The sequence below is a fragment of the Eschrichtius robustus genome, chromosome 1, assembly GCF_028021215.1.
Source record: "Eschrichtius robustus isolate mEscRob2 chromosome 1, mEscRob2.pri, whole genome shotgun sequence".
Lineage (NCBI taxonomy): Eukaryota > Metazoa > Chordata > Mammalia > Artiodactyla > Eschrichtiidae > Eschrichtius > Eschrichtius robustus.
In genome coordinates, this window is record NC_090824.1 from 94,332,002 (window position 1) to 94,338,570 (window position 6,569).

A 6,569-nucleotide genomic window follows, 5' to 3' on the forward strand; every position below is an offset into this window, starting at 1 on the left:
AAGAGGCATGTGAAAAGCTGTTCAATATCGTTAATTATTAGAGAAATGCAAATCAAAACTACAATGAGGTATCACCAGACACCAGTCAGAATGGCTATCATCAAAAAGTCCACAAAGAGTAAATGCTGGAGAGGGTATGGAGAGAAGGGAACCCTCCTACACTGTTGGTGGGAATGTAAATTGGTACAGCCACTATGGAGAATAGTACGGAGGTTCCGTAGAAAACTAAAAAATAGAGCTACCACATGATCCTGCAATCCCACTCCTGGGCATATATTTGGGGAAAAACATGGTCTGAAATAATACATGTCCCCCAATGTTCACTGCAACACTGTTTAGAATAGCCAAGACATGGAAGCAACATAAATATCCATCAACAGATGAATGGATAAAGAAGATGTGGTACATATATACAATGGAATATTACTCAGCCATTAGAAAGAATGAATTAATGCCATTTGCAGCAACATGGATGGACCTAGAGATTGTCATACTGAGTGAAATAAGTCAGATGAAGACAAATATCGTATGATATCAGTTATGATGCATGAGGAATCTAAAGAAAGGGTACAAATGAACTTATCTACAAAACAGAAATAGAGTTACAGATATAGAAAACAAACTTATGGTTACCGGGGGTAAGAGGGGGAGGGATAAATTGGGAGATTGGTATTGACATATACACACTACTATATATAAAATAGATAACTAAGAAGGACCTACTGTATAGCACAGGGAATTCTACTCAATACTCTGTTATGGCCTATATGGGAAAAGAATCTAAAAAAGAGTGCATATATGTATATGTATCACTGATTCACTTCGCTGTACATCTGAAACTAACACAACATTGTAAATCAACTATACTCCAATAAAAATTTAAGTAAATAAATAAAGTCCTTACAGGTATTATTTAATTTAATCCTAAAAATAACTCTATGAGGCAGATGCTATTATTCCTGCATGTAGATGAGATAAGCAAGGCCCTAAGACGTTAAGATAGACAGTGGAGAACTGGGAAGCCCAGGCACTCTGACTCTTTATCTTGTCCCAGTGCCTTTTGTCTCCCTCACCACAGATCCACTTCCCAGTCTTCCCCACCCTGCTGGGACCCTGGAAAGCTGACTTGGAGTATGGACTCCAGTGAAGATTTCCCTTTCCCTCCAGCTTCTGGTTAAGTTCAGCAAATAAAAGAAGGCAGAAGAGGGATATCTGCATATTTATTACTCTGGTTTCCTCCTTGTAAGGTGGCTGCTGGCATCAGGCCTTCCTCTATCAAAGGTTACAACTTCTTTTAGGTGCCATATACTCTCTGAGTTCTAGTAACTATTCCCCTGACGTCATTACTCTGGAAATCCTAGGTATTACACTAGTCCTTTAATGGACAATTGCACCTAGGGTGCTTTCACAAACTTCAGAGTGAGTGTCTTCTTAAAGTTTATGCCCTCCGTCCCTAGCCCCATCCCTCATGCCCAACTATCTAGTGTACCATCTGTTTTCTGCTGGGACACTGACCAGTACATGTTCTAACTATGATCTACTGCTCTACATCGCCTCCTCAAATGCTCAGAAATAGTAAATGAAATGGTCCTGCAAGATGATGATCACAGGGTCAAGGCTAAGGGGCTCAATCTAGAAGCAACACATTTTTTAAATAAAATAAATGGGAAAAAAAGAAGTATTTGACAAGTTGATTTTCATGACAAAATTACTGGTCTATTCTTGAATGGTTTGAAAATTGTTTCTATAGTGTGCCCTGATGTATTTTTTGAACAAAGGATACCGTTGGATTCAAAGCAACATAGGGGCCATCACTGACAAATATTTATACCACTAAAATAAGCTTCCATGTCCACTGAAATCATCTTGGAGTTTGTAACATGCTAATCATCAAGCAAACTGCATACAAATTCTACCTCAGTAGCTCTGAGGTAGGATCCTGAAATCAACATTTTAATAGGCATTCCAGATGATTCCAATGCACATGATCCATGGATTACACCTAGAGATGGAACTAGGCTGTTACTCTATTGAATCTTCATAGAATTGGCATATTTTTTGCTGATTCCATGATATTTTTTATACTTTCTCAATTATCCATACCATCGCCAGGTGCAACTAGGTTCACTTGATAGAAGCCATGGAAATGGCAACTGGTGGCCAGAAGATACGAATATTCTGAAGTGCAGTGGAAGATCTCACCAACCCACACGTCCAATGGAGAATAAAACAAAACAGAACAACAAAAAACAATACACTACTACAATATTAGTGAATAAGAAAGACTCATGGGTAAAAATTCATAATAAAGATAAAGATTTATAATAAAGATTCTTTATTAAGTGGTAGAATTTAAGGTGCCATGACAGCTCAGTGGATGAAGCTATTTTTAGGTAGGCTGCCTTTATACTGTCACACAAATCATATTTCAAATTTGTCAAGTTCACTCTGAGTATAGCATCTTACTAGCACTAAAGTTAGACAAATCTTTAAAAGCACCAAATTTCTATCCTCAAGCTACAGCAATTTAAGATGATAGAGCTGAAAATAAAGGCTATGAAACATATGACACAAATTACTACTCTTCCTTTATATACTCTTTTCCAATCACATTCATTACAATGACATTTATCATATACTTAATTTAAAATATTTCCTACACTTCAATGAAAAAATTAAAAATAAATAATAAGTAAAATAGTTCTTATCTTTGCAACTACATACTTTTCATAAATAATACACGAGAGAACTCTGAGTATAAATCCCTTTGTTTTGAATGATGGTTTGCTTCTTTTGGTAACATATGCTGAAATAATACAGCTTTATCTGTCCTAGGAGAATCTTTCTTGTAGTTGTTTTCTATTTTGTGTGAGGAAATTTGCAAGCTGAATGCTACATTAACATACATTTAATGAGGCCATGAGATGACATGTAAAACACTGACTGCCCCTTCCCTTCCAAATATTTAAATAGAAAAATCTATTCAAATTACAACTTTCAGGTTCTCTGGCAAATGACATCATACAGCAATTTAAGGGTAGACTTGATGAAGCAACGATACAGCTTTGTCATCTCACTTTTCTCTCAGTATAAGCAAACCAGGTTCTGCAGCTGAAAGTTTCAAATGATTCCGAGTCCAATTTTTTTTTTTTTCCAGTAAAGAAAATAACAGTGGGATTATGATGATTTGAAGCTACAAAGCAAATAATGTCAATCTTGTAGAGCCCTGTTCTGTACCACCTGACTTTCAGAAACAACCATTTCATAAAAGCCCCATCTACTTTTGTTTTAATTTACAATTATTGAAATTTTAATAAGGATTTTGCAGCAATATCAGGCATCACATAATGCCAGGGAGGAATTATAACTTTATTGCAGCCCACACTGACAGCCAACTCATAAAAATGAATGACATTTTATATCATAACATCTCATAGGCCGTTCAGAATGTTAATAGCTTACTTCATCTTTCTTTAGAATAATGAGGCAGACAGTATAACAATATTCAACGTGAAAATGAAGATTAAGAAAATTTGAATTGAGGCAGGAAAGCAAAATTTAACAGGATTCAAACAACATTCAGATTAAAAGTTTCAATTAAAACACTGTTAGTAAGATTTTTATCACAAAAGCAAAGCTTTGCCACCAGGACCAATCACTGTTTTGAAGAATATTTATCTGTAGACACATTTAGTTCTTCAACCTCTATTTCTAAAATGTTCCAAAGTTTCTTACCCAGTTCAGCAATGCAGATTCATTGGCTCAGATAGAACTATAAAAGGTCATTAAATTAAAATACTTGCAAAAGACACCTTATAGACACATAACCAAAATAATACTTATCTTTGTGAAAACCATTCTTTAATCAAATAGGCTTAAACTTCTACACATTTTAAAATTCTGTAGTTTACCTTTGGATTGAGATTAATCAAAAGACAGTTGAGGGTATGTGAATTTTTAAAAAATATATATATGATTTATAAATATAAATTTATATAAATACAAAATATATTACATAATAATACATTATATTATATATAGTATGTATTTTCTACTTCCATATATATGGAATTAAAAATACAAAAACCATGAAGAATGAATGAAACAAAGTGAGATACTGACAGTAGCATATGAAACTTGAAACTGGTTATCCACCTTTGTAAAACTGTATAGCAATACCAAAATCGGGTATTTTTAGTTGTCTGTATCTTTGTACAGAATTGAGAAATTCATTTTCATCATCTTTCTATGAATTTGAAGTATCAATACAGAATTGTATTGGATTGTAAGTCCAAGATTGTTTATTTATGATGTCAGAAGAAACCAAGATACTAGAAAATACAATAATGTTATTTCACATTTTAAAACTAAGATTTATTATCATCTAATTAAATTTGTTCCTCATTTTTCAAGGTGTTAGAATAGTATCAATTCCCTTTAATGAGTGCATTAGTCATTTGAGATTTTCCAGAAACTTGTCTATTTAGTAACATTACTTAAAATTTTTTTCATTCTTCTTATTTGGATGGATTTTTTCTTTCCTATTCAGATGACTGCAGGGTTTCTTGACAAATTTTTAAAAATTTTCTGACTTATGCTAACTGCACATTTGTTTTCATGTATTACCTAACTGTAAGAAATCTTCAGAAAACAGTCTGCATTTTCATTCAGTGATTCAATTACCATGAACTCTTAGGGGTAATTAAAAATTTTATGATGGTACTATTACATAGCTACTTTTAAATAGATTTAACACTTTGTTGAATTCTTCGAATTTAACATGTTATGTTAATTTTTTCTTGGAAAATCTCTCTATACCCATCCATTGTATTTAATATTTATTCCATTAATGCGTTATAAAGTCTTTTATGTATAACTTCTGACTATGAATAAAAGGAATAATTGCTTCCATTTTCTTTCCTTTTCATTATTACCCTAGCTTCACTTACTATGATACACATTGTATTTTGGATCCTAATCTTAGGAAATCAATGTCCATCCTTCCCTTTTAGAGATGGTGACCTCTAAACTTTATCTTTTTATACAGTACTTTTTTTTTTTTTTTTTTATGTTCTAAATGTGATGGGTTAACTTTATTTTACTCTGATGCAAAACCAAAGATTCCACTACCACAGAGAGGCCAATATATTACAAGGTCATGAAAAAGTGGTGTGGGACATGCAGGACACGATGGACAACTGGAGGGTTGGGTCACCTCCTTTGTTACATGACACTACACCGTCTCTGAGGAAAACATTTAAAACAACACCGCAGAACTGAACTGAAATGTGGCACAAACATGACAACTTCTGGGCATGCCTTCAAGCACCTCCCTTAGGATGGACTCAATATCTAGCCCTCAGTGTGGGAAGGATTATATTTCTTTGGAAGAATAAAAGTTCACACTTTTGAAATTTCACAGAATTTTAAGCCAAAACATAGTGGGTTCATTTCTCTTCACCTCCAGGGACAAAGCTGATGCTTTACTCAAAACCACATTAAGCTTCTAGTTCAAATCCCAGCCTGACCTTGTGCCCTCCTGCATTAAAGTTCTTTCCATTGATTATTGCTGACAGGGTCAGTTTCAATCCTGGTCGAAGGGTCTGAGTATGACCCAGTCCAATCAGACTGGCATTATTTACTTTAGCAGACAGAGAAGTTCTACAATCCAGCTTGTACTTAGCAGCAATGCCAAAATGGCTGTTGGTACTGCCGGCCATCCACGCGAGGTTTATTGATGTTTCAATCTTCTCGTTCACTTTCTGGTAGATTGACCCTACAAATTCAGTGCCATCATTCACATGAGTGTGCAGCTGGAAGTCTGCGGCCTTATAACCCAGGGCGAAATTATTCTGAGACAGTTTGGATTTGGCTGTGTCAAAACTCATCTGATGGCCAGCAAGCCAACCTTCAAAGGCCAACACAGCCCAGCCATAGATGGTTGGTCCAGGAAAATCTATATCAAAGTTACTGCCAAGACTGAAACAATCCCATTTATAGGAGGCCTTCAGTTTCCCACTCTTCTTTCCTGTGTTCAGTACAAATATGGTATCAAAAGAGTCAGTTTCAACCCTTCAGCCAACTTATTCTCCAAAGAGATTTCTGTCCCAAGAGTACTGTCTGTGTTCTACCTTTGGGTGAAGGTCAGTCCATAGTTACAGATCTTGTATTTGGTCTCTAGGTTGCCTGATCCTTTCCCTGTATCAGTGTAAGCATGACCAGATGTAGAAAATTCCACTCCACTACATGACTTGGTTCTCAGATCTATTTTGACCATGCCAAACCCATATCCTTTGTTGAAGACGTCCTTGGCAGCCTTTCCTAGGTCACAGTAAGTCAGTGTGTTATACATATCTCTGACCGGAGGTCCTGTCCACTCTGTCAGGAGGGCCTGTCCACTCCCTATACAGTAAGTTTTAAGTGATATCTACTGTTGTTAAAGAATATATCTTTGAAATCAATGCAATTTACTGTTCAGTCTCACAAGGACAAAGACAACATATATTTTCCAAAGTTTTAAAATGAAAAGAGAGACATCAGCCTCCTTTGCCGACCCTAGTTGTCCTTGT

The 6,569-nt window shown here is 35.3% G+C and overlaps 1 pseudogene; it reads right to left on the reverse strand.

Annotated features, from left to right (window-relative positions):
* Positions 1-5,437: 5,437 nt before the first annotated feature.
* LOC137759548 (voltage-dependent anion-selective channel protein 3 pseudogene) lies at positions 5,438-6,352 on the reverse strand (annotated as a pseudogene).
* Between the last annotated feature and the right edge of the window lie 217 nt (positions 6,353-6,569).